The following is a 14,989-nucleotide window of genomic DNA, read 5'->3' as shown; positions in this document are numbered from 1 at the left end:
TAAGTTGCTCCTTCTCATGCAAAGAAACTCATCAATAATTCATAGAACAGAAAGAAGACTTGAAGGTTGTCAGGAATAAACGAGACAAAGTTGGAAGGCAAAGAGAAAAGCATAGTATGTCTGTGCATGTGAGAGAGTGCTTTACAGTGGTTGAGTGTACATGAATGTATGATACAAATTGTACTTGTGCTGATGAAATTAAAATTACGTGATTCACTTTTGAAAGCTGCAACTGAGGAGCTCGAAATAAGCACACACACACACACACACACACACAGTGCATTTTAATCAACACAATGTGGTCTGTTTTGAAGAACCCACAAGAACTCTCTGCAGATTTCCTCTCCAAGAACCTCCCTACAATGGCCAACAAGGACTTCCTCAAGCACCAAATAAGGACTCCCTTGAGGTATCCCCATGATCAGAACCTGGCCCCAGAAACAGAAAAGAACTGGATCCAGACCTGGTCCTGAAATAAAAACTTGTGGGAGGTCTGCAAGTAACCACAATGCTCTGATTGGCCGCTCTGTATCTGCTGCTTTTGATCACTTTCACGGGAGCGCAGATGCGCATCCCAGTGCGGGTAACCATGACAACAGTGAGCAGGATACCCTGGGTGAACATCGCCTGCCTGATTGTAATATTCAAGTCTTCAGCAGTTTACTTTAACTGTGCGGTTTTGTTTCAACATCAGTATTCTTTTGTTCCCAGTCAACCGCACACCGCCCCACCCCACCTCCACAGCCCCAAACCATCCGAACACCCCCCAACATACCCCTCCTTCCTTTTCCTGGATTCCATTACTCTCCAGGGTTCTTGCCTCCTTCTCCTTCGCTCTCTATGTAAATGCTTTTGACAAGTCCAAGTGATATTAGATGGTGCCTTACCTCAGGCACGCACAAACACAAACAAACACACACATAATGCATGTCTTTTGCTGAGATCCCCACACTTCTTCAAAGAGATGGCAAGAATATGTGCATATGTATGTCTGTGCGCGTGTGTGTAGTGTGTATGTGTCATATTCTACTTTGTGTTTGCTGACATACAAAAACTCCCACCTCAAACCTATTAGTATGGAGGTAAATATGTAAAAAAAATTGTACCTGTAGAAAAAAAATGAGCCTTTTATTTTAACTGTTTGCAAAGCATACATTGCAAAAATACTGACATTTATCAATAAATTGTAATATTTAAAATAAAATGATTAAATACAGAGGATAAAGGGTTGAGGTTAAAATACCTGTAGCGGCTTAAAGAACCACTCGCAGTAAAAACGTTTTGTTTTCATTTTATTATGATAGTAAGAGTACAGATGCTTGAATATAATGTTAGTCAAACACAAGTAGCTGAGTACTGTCCACTTTTGCTTATAGGTTTAGGTTATCTTGTAAAACATTCAATAGGGTTCTGTAGCTCTATAGTAATTTTCACATCTAAGCACTAAGCAGCAGTTTATGAGTTTTTTTTATTATTATTTTTTTTTTACAGGTACAAGCTATTGATCGTATGTTTACACTGGTAGGCTTCAAATCTTGAAATAAAAATCGTGACTTCAATGTGTTCAGTTTTCGTGACAACAACATGAGATGAGCTAGCTAGCTAGCACCGGATTACGAGCTATGTTCGTACAATAAATCTTACCTTCATACTAAAACTTCTTTCTTTCTGCCCACTTGGAGTGCTCTGCATGTCAACCAACGTTTAAGCTGTTCCACACGGTGTTCGTATATTGAACCATGTTGAAATTTTCACACCTGGGACGTCCTCTTCTTCCAAAATGACGCGTAAACTGGTATGCTACTGTTTGTTTAGAATTGCGGACTTGTGCATGGGCGTCATTTGAGTTCAACCCACGGTCGTTCGCTCAACCAATGAGGTTGAGCTTTAGCCCACCCAAATCCTCCAGAGCCCGCCCTCTTCTTCTACGAGTACAAATCACGGCGCTCTACAAGTATGAATCAGTTTTGCACCTTTTGTAGCGAGATAAATGGTGCAAAACTCACGTCACTGGACAGCAGCAGAAAAACCACTTGTGACTCCTAGTGGCGACTTCTTTGACTACAAGTTGTCATTTCTACAGGTACAAATCACAACTTTTACAGATACAAATTTATACTTTTTGTACAGATACAAAAACATTTTTGTACAGGTACAAATCATGACTTTTACAGGTACACATTTTTTTTTACAGATACAAATTTGTTTTACACATACAAATCTTTTTTTTACAGGTACAATTTTTTTTTTACAGATGCAAATTCTTTTTTTTACAGGCACACATTTTTTTTACAGGTACAAATCACGACTTTTACAGATACAAATGTAGACTTTTTTTCTACAGGTACAAAAATGTTTTACAAGTTAGTTTTGCACCATATTTACCTCCATATATTAGCTCAACTATCCAATATCACTCACAAACTGATATATAACAAACATAACATGCATCAAATTTACTAATTTAGCAAATAACTAACATGTTAAAAGGACAATTTTGCAAAGATGGCCCATGTTCCATTCAAAAACTGTATTTTTTTTAACAGGATAATTAAATTAGAATGCATTTAAAATGTTACCAGTTTGTTTTAGAGAAATCAGTAAATAACCAACAATTCTGGAAAATCATATTTTTCTTCTGCACTACCTACTCCACCCACTCTCCACACCAAACATCCATCTTTTTTTTGTCATTTGTTAGCAAAATGGGCATCCGACAGTGACGGATTGACCAACAAGTCTTCCAACAATAACGACCATATTGGTTGTTTTACCATGCACCAAAATATGACCAAGTGTTACATATTGTAGTTTAGCAAACTCTATCGGCCAAGTTAAATAGTCAGTCCCTCCCCTTGGAACAACCTTCCGCTCAATATTAGGCAATCTCCCTCTCTATCTACTTTTAAAACCCATCTTAAAACTTATTTGTATTCTTTGGCTTTTGGCTCACCGTGAGATTTAGCATTGTTTTGGTGCTTTGTGGTGTGTGGTGTGTTTGTGCTGTATTCTGTTACAAAATTGATGCTTATTTTATTTCTTAATTTCTTTCTTTATTTATTTACTTATTCACTTACTTTCATCTTTTCATTAATTTATTGAGATAAAGTTTATGTTCTTGTATACTTAAAACATTTGTTTTTGTCTCCTCTTGGAGATAAGCAAACAGTAGGGGCATAGGTCAGGTGGTAGTGTGGCAGTCTCTCAAGCTGAAGGTCGTGAGTTCGTTCCTCAACCCTTGAGTGACTTTTTTTGGTTTTCAATTCTTTATTTTACTCTCTTCCAAGTGTAAATATTAGCTTACTCTAATGTGAGTCTATTTGGTCCCACTCAAGAGTAAAATTTACAGAATTTACTGTGAAGGTTTGTGTGTCAAAATTTGTCATTTACAATTTTCTCCTCATTAATAAACATCGACTTGCAAAACTGTGACTCCAACGCTGAGACAAAAGTACTGTTGTGTCTGTCAGTCACAAATGAAACAGAAAAGAACGCCGGCGTTCTCGTCATTGACTTGAAAGAACCGGCACATGATGGTTGATTAGGCTATCAATTGTCAGAGACTAATTGCCAATTAGTCTCTGCCAGCACATGCAGTATGAGGAGGGAGGGATGTAAGGTAGGGATAAGGAGACAGAACACACTTGTATGCAAGGACTAAAAACAAGGAAAACATATCCTATGGGGTATCAATAGGTGCGCTTCCATTACACTCAGTTTTGCGCAAGAGGCAAGTTGCGCATAAGCAAGCTGGTAATGGAAACGTGATTTTCGGAAAAAAACTCTCAAATATCGCAAACAAGTTATTACGCTCTCATGAGGTGGTTTTTGAGACGTGTCGAAATAGAAGTATTTCGCAAAAGTGTAATGGAAACATTCCCTGTAGTCATGTGACCCCCGCCCAGCACGGAGGAAAGGAAGTAGGAAGTATGGGGCCACTCGCTTTCGTGTCGGAGCTGCCTCCGGATGGGATAACAAGTCTTTTTAAGCATAAAGCGATTCAGTTGTGGAGCCAATATGCCGCCGTTCAATGCACGTCCCATATCGTTGCATGAGAAATGGCTGTTACCCCGTAAACATTATGAGCACCTCCTATGAAATTGCAAGATCCCGCGAGACGGGACATTACGAGAATTGCGCCTCAGAAGCGAAACGCTTTTCAATGGAAACACCGGCAAGTCGAAATTGTACTTCATCAAAATAGTACAATATCGCTTTTATTTTTGCGAAAAACAGTAATGAAAACGCACCTAATGAGTGCCAGTAATGCAAGGCCAAGTGCGTGTCGGAACGTTAACATGCCCTCGAAGATCACAATGCGTCCCCTAGCGCAAAATGGGGCATTAATATGTTATTTTCAGCCCCCTGGTTTAAACACGGTATTCTGATGAATATTGTGTTTGTGGAATATGAAATAAGATACTAAATCCACAGTTGATCAGGTAACGTCCAATCATGACTAAGCTTGCAAACTTGACATGGCCAAACAGGTGAGACGGAGGCACCGTTAAAATAACCTCGACGGAGTGATGAATTGATGATGAGTTTAGTTTGAAATAATTGCCGATTAATGATGACGGGTGCTCAAAATTCTTTGACGCACCCACGTGTTTTCTTGCCCTTGCAACTCATAGCCCATTCAGTTATTAAACACATTCCCTTCCCAACTCTTGGACTATTTCCTCGAACACACATATATATATATATATATATATATATATATATATTTCTTCCCTATATCAATGACGGAGGCACGGTTAAAATAACCTCGACGGATTGATGATTAGTTTAGTTTGAAATAATTGGCGATTAATGATGATGATGATGATGATATATATATATATATATATATATATATATACATTCCTTATTTTCACGACTATAAGACGCACGGTGCGCCTAATTGTGTGTGGACCAAGGTCCAAAATCTGACTGTAGGAGGACTTCCCGCGACACATTGCTTATATACAAGAAAGGCGGACCTGACTGAGGATAGACATGAGAGCACGGAAGTTGGTGGTGAGTTCTCCAGCCCCTCCTCTCGATCCTTTATTAATTAAAAAAAATACTTGTAAACAGTCAATGAGTACATCATAAACAGAGCATAAAGAAAAACAGAGGATAAATGCAAAATCTTAAAAAGCATCACTTCTTTTTTTTAACCACTTTTTCCCCTCTTACTCACCACACACACACATATACAAACATGGTCTCCCTGGTAGGGAAGCGAATCCATGCTGCCTGTTTTTTCCTTCTTTTTTAACAACTTGAGGTATGTGATTGGGGGTGACGTGTGTAGAGGACGACGTAAAACTTCATTTACTAACGGACACACGCGACCGCGGAGGAAGAGAACTACGCAAATCTTCACTTTGGCCGGATATTCTAGAAACCTTTGTTTGTAAAGAAAAAAATGGACGTGTGGATGACAGGGCAAGCCGTTTGCAAAAAAAAAACGGCTATGTGTATACATGGCGCTAAAGCATGCATGTTCAGTGAGCATGTGTCCTCTTTTTTTCTTGTTTCAGATCTCTCTCTCTCTCTCTGTATATGTATATATATATATATATATATATATATATATATATATATATATATATGAATGTGGTTCTTAATATTTTTTCTCACGGTGAAATGTTTCAATAATGATCACATTTAGGTTAAGTCAGGCATTCTTGAAAGAAACAAAGAAAGTCATTAAGCACTCATCTGTGTGAATAGGTACAGACACGCCTTATAGGGTGGCCCCCTGTTAGACAGGTAGACCTCACTCAAGGATCCAGGTCCCCTCTTAGCAATTTCTTAAATTTTTTTTTTAAAAGTCACATTTCAAGTCTCATTTTGGTTAGAAACCTTAAAATAATTTATTTCTGTTCAATTTTTGTTTCATTAAAATGACCAGAAATACGAGTTGCCTCTTGGTCAGTCTGGGCTGATAGTCCACTGTTGGTAAGAAAAGTGTGTGTGTGCGCACGTGCTTGCGTGTGTGGGCGGGGTGTGTGTGTGGGCGGGTGGGTGATTGGATTACATCCTCCACGCACCCAACTGACCATCTTCCCAACTGACCATCCTGCCAACCACTCTTCAGCCCATGTAAAACTGTCTAGAACCGCCAGTCTTTGGGACATATAACGGTAACGACATTTTGGTGCAGTCCAGAATATATATATATTTTTAAACAATTACTACCTTTTCAGTATTATCAATTGCCAATAACTCTAATACTGTCAGTAAAATAAAAATATAAAATGGTAAATGGACAGCTTTTTCTATAGCGCTTTAACTGCACCATATGGTGCCCAAAGCGCTTTACAATTTAAGCCTTACTTGATTCACCCATACACACTCATAAACCAGTGGTCGGCTTCTGCCATGCAAAGCGCTGCCATGCAAGGCGCTGGCAGGTCCACTGGGAGCAAATCGGGGTTCAGTGTCTTGCTCAAGGAAACTTTGACATGGTCACCAATGAGTGAGGATCAAACCCACAACCTCACTGATAGGCGACGACCACTCAACCACTGAGCCATGCCGCCCCATAAAATTATACAGCAATATACAGGTATCTACAACTTGAAAATGTCAGACAAGAATGGGATTTTTTTTTTTTAATCCGCCCATCCTCGCTGCAAACTTTTACTGATGAGCCTACATGTGACATTGATGCGTCCACATCATCACTCACACACACTTTATTATTCAAATCCAGGATTCAGTATTATCTCAACACAATGAACCAGAGTACAGATCAAGCAGCAGCAACAAAGCAGCAACAGAACCGCAAGACACACTGCTGTGCTGCTGGAAAAACTTGGTCAGCATGTCTGAGCTGACCTCTATTACCACAACTAAGAAGGCAGCTGCCAATTAAAGAGAAAGCGAGAAGGTGAGAGGCACTTACTTGGATCAGCAGACACTAGCTCTTTCTTTCATTCCTCTGAGCAGCAGACAAGAAGAAATGGATGAAATAGTGCGAGGCAGAACAAACCGGCAAAGACAGAAGGGTAGAGTGGGGGGACGGGACACTCGTGGCTGTGGGCGTGTAGGCTGTAATCCCACTATTGTCAACGACTCATTGTTCTGTGAGAGAGAGGCTGAGAGACACTGAGAACGATGGAGAGAAAAGGCGTGAGTACAGGAGGAGGGGCATCGTTGTAGGGGGCATGTTTTGCCGGGGGCGTGGTCAAAGCATTTAATATTTCATCAGCACCTAGAGGTGTGATGTTAGCGACAGAATAAGAAAGACAGAAGAGAGAGGTTATCAATTACTCTTTTAGGTATTTTAATGTGAATAACAGCCACCAGCAGCTGAACAATAGTTTACGTTATGTTTACATAACTAACTTAAAATAACAAATTATAACAAAAATGTCCTTCGTTTTAGTCTTCGGTAATTAATATTTGAGCCTTTGGGGATGATTTTAAAGACGTTTGAAAGTGTGTCACACAGAAGTGATGTCATCTAGCTACAGCCAATCGAAAATCACCTTCAGATGACATTGCTTCTAGGCGACAATTTTGCGTGTTTGACTTAAGGCTCCATTGGCTCAGCTCGCCTGGTTTTTTAATTTAACTCAGCCAAAAAATATAAGAAATATGTTCTTCTGTTTTTATTTTAACATGGTGTTTATTAAATATTGCACACAAGTAATAGACTTTCAAAAACGAAAATTAATACTGAAACTAACTAAAACTAGTATTTTTTAAATAAGAAAAACTAACAAGAACCATCCTTAAAACTAATGAAAACAAAACAGCTACATTTAAAAAACAAAACTCAAAACAAAATAAAAATAACTAAAATGAAAATTCCAAAACTTGTCAACACACATTTTTCACCGGATTAAAACTAGACTAAACTAGACTAAAACCTACCTTGCCGGCAAGCTGAATTCTCGCGGTATTTGTGAGTTCACAAACTCCGGAGAATACATCTTGTACTGCTCCCGCTGATACGTTAGCAACCGACCTTTTCTAGGTCGGACCAATCAGGCGTTGTTTAGGGCGGGAAGAAACCAATAAGCACTAATGGCGGGGAGGAAACAAACAAACCTAACAGTTGAATGGACGCTGTAATTAATTCTGTTCTTGCAGAATTACTCTGTTTCCTTGTTGAATTTCAACAACGAGAGGCGCTTCGTGCATTTTTATCTGGTAAAGATGTCCGTGCCCCCCAACACACACACACACACACACCCAAGACGAGATCGAAGACAATATTTTCATCCGTCGCCTTGATTGGTTAAAAAAAAAAGTGCAACAATGCCGCATCGTCCAATCAGCTCAAAGTCTTGTACAGCTAGTCCCTCCTTTCCTGAACAGATCTGCCAGTGAAGTCCCAGATTGATAATGTGAAGTACTTCCCTTGAGTAAATTACAATTATCAATCTGCCTTGTGAGGTTAACTAAAACCCTAATTAATGAAGAATAACTGGGACTAAATCATTACACATTTTTGACAACTAATGAAGAGACGAAAATGCACTTCACTAAACTAAAATCTATGGACATTTTAGTTCATGAACAACAAAACCTAAATTATATGATTTTGTAAAATCTTGTCTCTAATCTGTCACTGTGACACTGTCATGTGACACACAGTGACATATTTCCTTCAAATCTGCAGCTAGCGAATGCAACATGCACACACACATTGGAAGACAGGAGGTGGATTCACGGTGAATGGTTAAAAAAAAAAGTTATAACGCAATATTAGCCCAACGGCTATAACGTTCCAACAATAATGTTATTCCGACCGCTAACTAATGCTTGCTAACTTACTAGCTCATAGCTTGGAGTCATAGTAGCCACTTGTTGATATACTGTAATTGTGTGTGAAGTTGTTTTTCATCAAGATAAGATCATTTTTATTTTATTATTTTACATACGTATCTGTCGTTCTATTTCGGCCCTATTTCGTCCCTCCTGACCGCCAGGTGGCGGTGCTGAAACAGCACGGAACGCCGAATACCAGCGATGTCACAAGGACCCGGGAAACTGTACCTCACAGAGGGGCCTCGGCAGGAAAGCAAAAAGATCCATGTCGCCTTTCCGAAACAACTCCAAATGGCGCTCACCACCTCCGAGTGGAGACGCCAATCCCTCTGAGGCGGACGACGATCCACCGACTGGTTGACAATGCCTGGGAGAAACATGGCCCACCTCCGTGAGGCCCGTAGCAGCTGGGCAGACCTTGTCCCACCCTGATGATTGATGTGATACACAGTGGAGGTGTGAGGGCCAGATGCACAGCCCGCAGCTCCAGCACATTGATGTGCAGCGATCTTTCCCCTGCAGACCACAGGCCTTGAGCCGTCTTGTGTTGTAAAACTGCACCCCATCCACTCAGGCTGGCATCGGTGGTGACCACTTCGTGACTTGTGGGTGCCACCCCCAACGGGACTCACGCTGATAGAACAGACCGGCGACCCCAAGATGCGAGAGCACCCATGAACTGACTGGACACTCGGAGACGCTTCCGACGGTCCAGCAGCGGGTTGAGCCGGAAGCAGAGCAGCCAACGTTGCAATGGTCGCAGCGACAGCAGGCCCAATGGCACAAGTGCCGTCGGGGACGTTAACTTGCCCAGCATACGCAGAAAAAGCACATACGGCAGCATCCCATTGACACGGAAGAGAGAGATGAGACGTAGCACATTGTCGACCCTCCGTGGGGACGGTCGAGCTGTCATGGAGGTGGTGTCTAACGACATTTTGATGAACAGTCTGCTGAGAGGGAACAAGAGAGGACTTCTCCAGGTTGACCTTGAACCCAAATCGTGACACATGCTGTAGAAGCGTAGACGTGTCTCGGATTGCCTGATCCTTGGACGGAGCGCATATCAGCCAGTCGTCCAAGTAAGGGAGCACCTTTATGGCCCTCGACCGCCTTCACTACACGTGTGAACACTCTGGGAGAGAGTGACAGCCCAAATTGGAGTACTCTCAACTGCCAGTGGTGACCCCTGTAGGCAAAGCGGAGAAACTTCCTGTGCTGAGATGCAATAGGGAAATTAATTAAGCTTCCTTTAGATCGATTGACGTGAACCATTCCTCTCGGGCAATCGTCCTCAACACGGCCGACGTAATTAGCATACGGAAGGGCAACACCCTGAGGTAATGGTTGAGACCTCTCAGATCTAAGATAGGGCGTAGTCTGCCTGTCTTTTTTGGAATAAGGAAGCAGGGAGAGTAGAATCCCCCTGGATGAGCCAAAGAATCCACTGCTTCGATAGCGGACTTGGCGAGGAGGGTCGCTAGCTCTTAATCCAGAGCTAGTGCCCTTTCCGGGTCGCTGATGACAGTCTCTCTGACCCAGTTGGAGAGAGGGGGCCGGCGTCGGAACTTTATCCTGTACCCATGAGACAAGGTTGAAAGCACCGAAGGGTCTGAAACGAGGGCAGCCCAGTAGTTGAGCTGGCGACAGGAAAAGTAACCGACTGCCGGCCCGTCTGGCTCAATCCCTGGCCCTCCCGGACCCCTAAATCCGGGAGGGCCAGGGCGTGAACCTCGGGGCTGACCATGGGGCCCTCGGCCAGAGGGGCGTACCCCACAGGCGTCCGTGACATGGCCTCGTGTGGGATGACGAGGCCCGTATCCCCCCATAGGCCCAAAGGACTGGCCAGTATGTGACAGAGGGGTGGCCGCGAGAGCGGTTCCCCCAGAGTTTGACGGAGCATAGGGCCTGGCAAGGCTAGCAAACTTATGCCTTGCGTCATTAGCACGCACTGTGCGTTCCAACGCTTCTGTCACTGCCGAACCGAAAACAGGGAGGTGACGCAGTTCCTTCCGGGAGGGCTCTCGCAAGGGAGATTGAGCCAACCACACCTGACGGCACGCCTGAATAAGCAAAGACATACTACGGCCATGCTCCTTCGAAAGGAGGGATAAATCCCTCAGCGCCATGTTACAAAACGATGTAGCCTCATCTACTTCGTTGTCTTTCAAAGCTGCGGAGAGAGCAAGTAGGAGATGCGCCTGGGCGTTGGCCAGGTGTGCTACCACCGTCGCCGCGTTGTACAACTTAGTGACCAGTTCGTCCATCCAGCGCCACTGAGGGCTAGGGCATCTCCCAGCCTTTCTAAGGGCCTCCTCCGGGGAGATGATGAGTGAAGCCATAGAATACTCTACATCAGGCATACGATTCAAATAAATAAGATTCAGAAAGCGCATATTTGCTAGGGCACGGCCGCCCGCCGGGAGCGGAGGATAAACACTAGAATTGGACCAGCAGGAATGAAGGTCTGTCAAAAAAAGACGAGATTCCGAGATCCATAAAGACTCGGTTGAGTAGTCCATCTGAGAGGCCACACTCAGTAGGAGGCTGAGAAAAGCCAGACGTGTCCAAATTTAAACGTTGGAAGGCGCTAAGCATAACAGTGCGCACCAATTCCGCTCCAGCTGAAAAACGTTCAGAAGGAGAAGACGGGGCAGTGGAAACAGAGTCCACCCCCGAACATGCCTTAGAATCCCGGACGGAGACGACATCCTCGGCTACGTCGTCTGCTTCGGAGGGCAATTGGAGTGTTGCATCCGGCATGTCCACCAATGCAAAGGGCATTTCTATTGCAGAGGCCTGAGAAACAGAAGGGTTTTGATCACCCAACTGCGCCTGTAATGCCATCACACTTGCCTGCAAACGGCTCAACTGCAAGGCAATCTGAGAGTCTGCTCGACTCTTTACTCCGATGGTCAGGGGCAGCAGTAGAAGCAGACCTGCGTTTTGCCCGACCCTCGTGAGGGTAGGGGGAAGGGGGGCCCATTGCCACCGCCGACGATGACCGCCCCTGGAGAGCCTCTGCGTCCTGGTGAGGCGCAACATCAGTTGTGTACACCGGAGTGTGGCCCGTCGCAGCAACAGCTGCCACTGCGCGACAGTCGAGACAGCAGTCAGTGCGTCCCTCTTCGGGCAAGAAGGGGCCGCCACAGTGCTTGCAGCGAGCGTCGTCGTCCATAGCAGCCGCCGATTGACGCGCAATGAGTGTGCGCAAGTCAACAGGCTCCTATCTTCGTGTGGGAGAGGAGGCGAAAACCGGCCTCTTCACCAACGGAACAAATTAATTCACAAGTGCTCACAGCAACACGTAAGTGAACTTCTGTGTCATCATAAACTAGCAGAAGTCATGACAGACAATATCGAAGCCATCAAACAACATCAAGGCGGTTGGCGGCCTCACGGACAGAGCCGCATAAGTTGCGAGGCAATACAAGCTAGGAAAGGATACGAAATAACCAACACTTGCGAGTTGTATTCAAAACAAGTCAAAGTAAACGTAGGCAAGACGTCAACATCGTCGCTAACATCCACCAGGCGTACTCACAAACTTGAAGCCGCACTCAGCGATGAGAAGCGGAGATCATGTAGAGCTCCAACATCCATACATAAATTCCAAAAGTCCAAATACACCGAGCCGTCGCAGCCAAGGGGAGCGGGGAATCCCGCTGCCCCGATCAACAAGATCAAAGGCCACCAGCGACGGCGACAAAGAACGGCGGTAAATGCCGTGAGTGACCACGCTAGATGGTCAAAGAGACAATGTGTGAAAGATCTTCTCTCCTGTGCTTAACTTGAGTTTCAGCCTTGCTGGATACAAGCAGTTTGCTTGTACATCTCTCTTCTTGAGTTCCTTGATGATTTCACAAACCTTTGCACGTCTCTTTTGAAGCTCCGGAGAGTAATCTTGATAAAAATATTATAAATAAATATTCTCTTGTCTTGAAAGAAAGTTTCGAGACATGTGTTGAACATATTTTCTAGTTTGTATTTCATGTTTTACAAGTGCTCAATGTGCCCCGCCCACCACGGGCAGCATGCACAGTCAAGCCGGTGATATATCCCCCAAAACGCAACAAGATTTTGCCGCGCGGGCAGAAGGCTATATGAGCATTAACATATCCTCCACCTCTGTGTGTCTTCCCTTCCCTGTGTGTGGACCAATCACTGCCTCAGCCACTTGTGTTTCACCCAGCTGTGTCTTGTTGTGTCAAACCGTGTGAGTGTATATAATGTGCTGTTTTTGTTCAGTCTGCGTGGGTGTATTGTTGTTGTTGGTGCCATGTGTTGTATGTGACTGTTTTGTATTGTAGCCTAGCCACGTCTTGAAGCCAAGCAAAGACAAAGCCAAGCCAAGCCATGTTTCGCCACATCCAGTCCTGTTGAGTCAAGCCAAGTCACGCCCTGTTAAGGCAAGTCCGGTCCTGTCACGCCACGCTCAGTTCAGTCCAGTCACGTCCAGTCCTGTCACATCACGCTCGATTCAGTCCAGTCACGTCAAGTCCAGTCACGTCAAGTCCAGTCCAGTTGTCTTGTCAATAAATCACCACGTTTACACATTCCCTCTGCCTGTTACTGTGCCTTCTTGCAATTGGGTCCACTATTTAGACTCTACCACCAAACCCTAACAATGTCGACCACCCTGTTTTTTTTTCAGTGGTCCCTTCCAAGTACATAAACACACTGAGACCCCTACATGGAAACCACGTGTTGGGTACATGCCCAGGGTGGGGTGTCAGACCCTTCCCACAGCTTCTGGGGTTCATCAAGGCTGTGTGGTAACTCCCAACGTCTTTAACACAGCCATCAATTGCTGGATAAGTCATGCCTCCCTTTGCATCACAGATCTCGGCGTCTCCTATCACTCAGACTTCACCGTCCTAGACTACACAGATGACCTCATTTTGCAGAGCTCATAGACGCATTCTCCAACATCCTACCTATCTTGTCTGAGGAAGCATCTCTCTTGGCCCTGACCATCAGGGTTGGCAATGAGGAGGTAGCCTCGGAGCCAAGGTCAGCTCCAACTGTAAGTCAGACCCAGAGGTAGTTTGGAGACTCAAGCTGGCCCGTAGCGCCCTTGGAAGGCTCAGTAATGTCTGGAGAAGCTTCCAACATCAATCTGACATTCAAGCTCAGAGTCCTGAACACCTGTCATACCTATCCTTCTCTATGGATGCAAAACCTGGACCCTGACAGCTGAGATGACCCGCTGCCTCTATACCTTCCACCACTCATGCCTCCGCAACATCTTAGGTATCCGGTGGTCTGACACAGTCACCAACGAAGAGGTGTACGAGAGGGCGGGGGCTCCTAGTACTCTATCTGCCATCATCCTGAGGAGAAGACTCCAGCTTCTTCACGTGGCTCGCCTGGATGATAGGGTACCAGCGAAAAGGGTCATCACGGCAGCCTCAAAGCCTGCCCCGGCAGGATGGAGCTCACGTGGACGCCCCAGTCTCACTTGGGTGGCACAGATGGCAGCCATCCGCCCCCTGGACCAGATTATAGCCACAGCCCAAGATCGTGTCAGCTATGGCAATGGTTGCTTTAACCAGCCAAGCTAGCAGAGGTGGCAAATCCAGGTCCAGAAAGTAAAAACCCTGCAACAGTTTGGCTTTAGCCCGAGGTGCTAGTGAGCTAGCTAGCTAGCTCCCCGGGTGCTTGTTTACCTGCTAGGGAGCTAGCTAGCTAGCACGAGGGGCTAAAGCCAAACTGTGGCAGGGTTTTTACTTTCTGGACCTGGATTTGCCATCTCTGCAAGCTACTTAGAAAAAAACGATTGCTTTGATATGTTGTGATGTACAGAACAAACATAAACTGGGTGAAATTTGTAGTGTGTAGTGCTAATAAGCAGTATGCAGGCAACTCAGCAGGTGGTAACAGGCACCAAAGTGACATTTTGGGTTTTTATGTTGTTCCATGACTCTCGGCTGGCCTGGGAACGCCTTCGGATCCCACTGGAGTAGCTGGACGAAGTGGTTGGGGAGAGGGAGTTCTGGGCTTCCCTGCTAAAGCTAGTGCCCCCGCGACCTGACCCCGGATAAGGAGTGGAAAATGTATGGATGTTGTTTTAAGACTTATATATGCACGTGCCTGTGCAGGGGGACAATGTACAGTCAACATATACATTGCATGTATGTATGTATGTATGTATGGATGGATGTTTGTAGTGTACACAGGAGGTAGTGTGGGTGACAGATCTTGTCGCACACGAGTC

The 14,989-nt window shown here is 44.7% G+C and overlaps 1 protein-coding gene across 3 annotated transcripts in view; it reads right to left on the bottom strand.

Moving 5' to 3' along the window:
- Positions 1–7,091, bottom strand: part of plxnb3 (plexin B3) — a 148,268-nt gene extending 141,177 nt beyond the window's left edge. For all 3 annotated transcript variants that reach the window (XM_086067153.1, XM_086067156.1, XM_086067155.1), the window contains exon 1: positions 6,899–7,091. The gene's annotated coding sequence lies outside the window, so the exon portion shown is untranslated. The remainder of the gene's footprint in view (positions 1–6,898) is intronic.
- Positions 7,092–14,989: the final 7,898 nt, after the last annotated feature.

The sequence above is a fragment of the Leptonotus elevatus genome, chromosome 2, assembly GCF_054856555.1.
Source record: "Leptonotus elevatus isolate MCC_2025b chromosome 2, RoL_Lele_1.0, whole genome shotgun sequence".
Lineage (NCBI taxonomy): Eukaryota > Metazoa > Chordata > Actinopteri > Syngnathiformes > Syngnathidae > Leptonotus > Leptonotus elevatus.
This window is presented reverse-complemented; position numbering and strand designations above follow the sequence as displayed.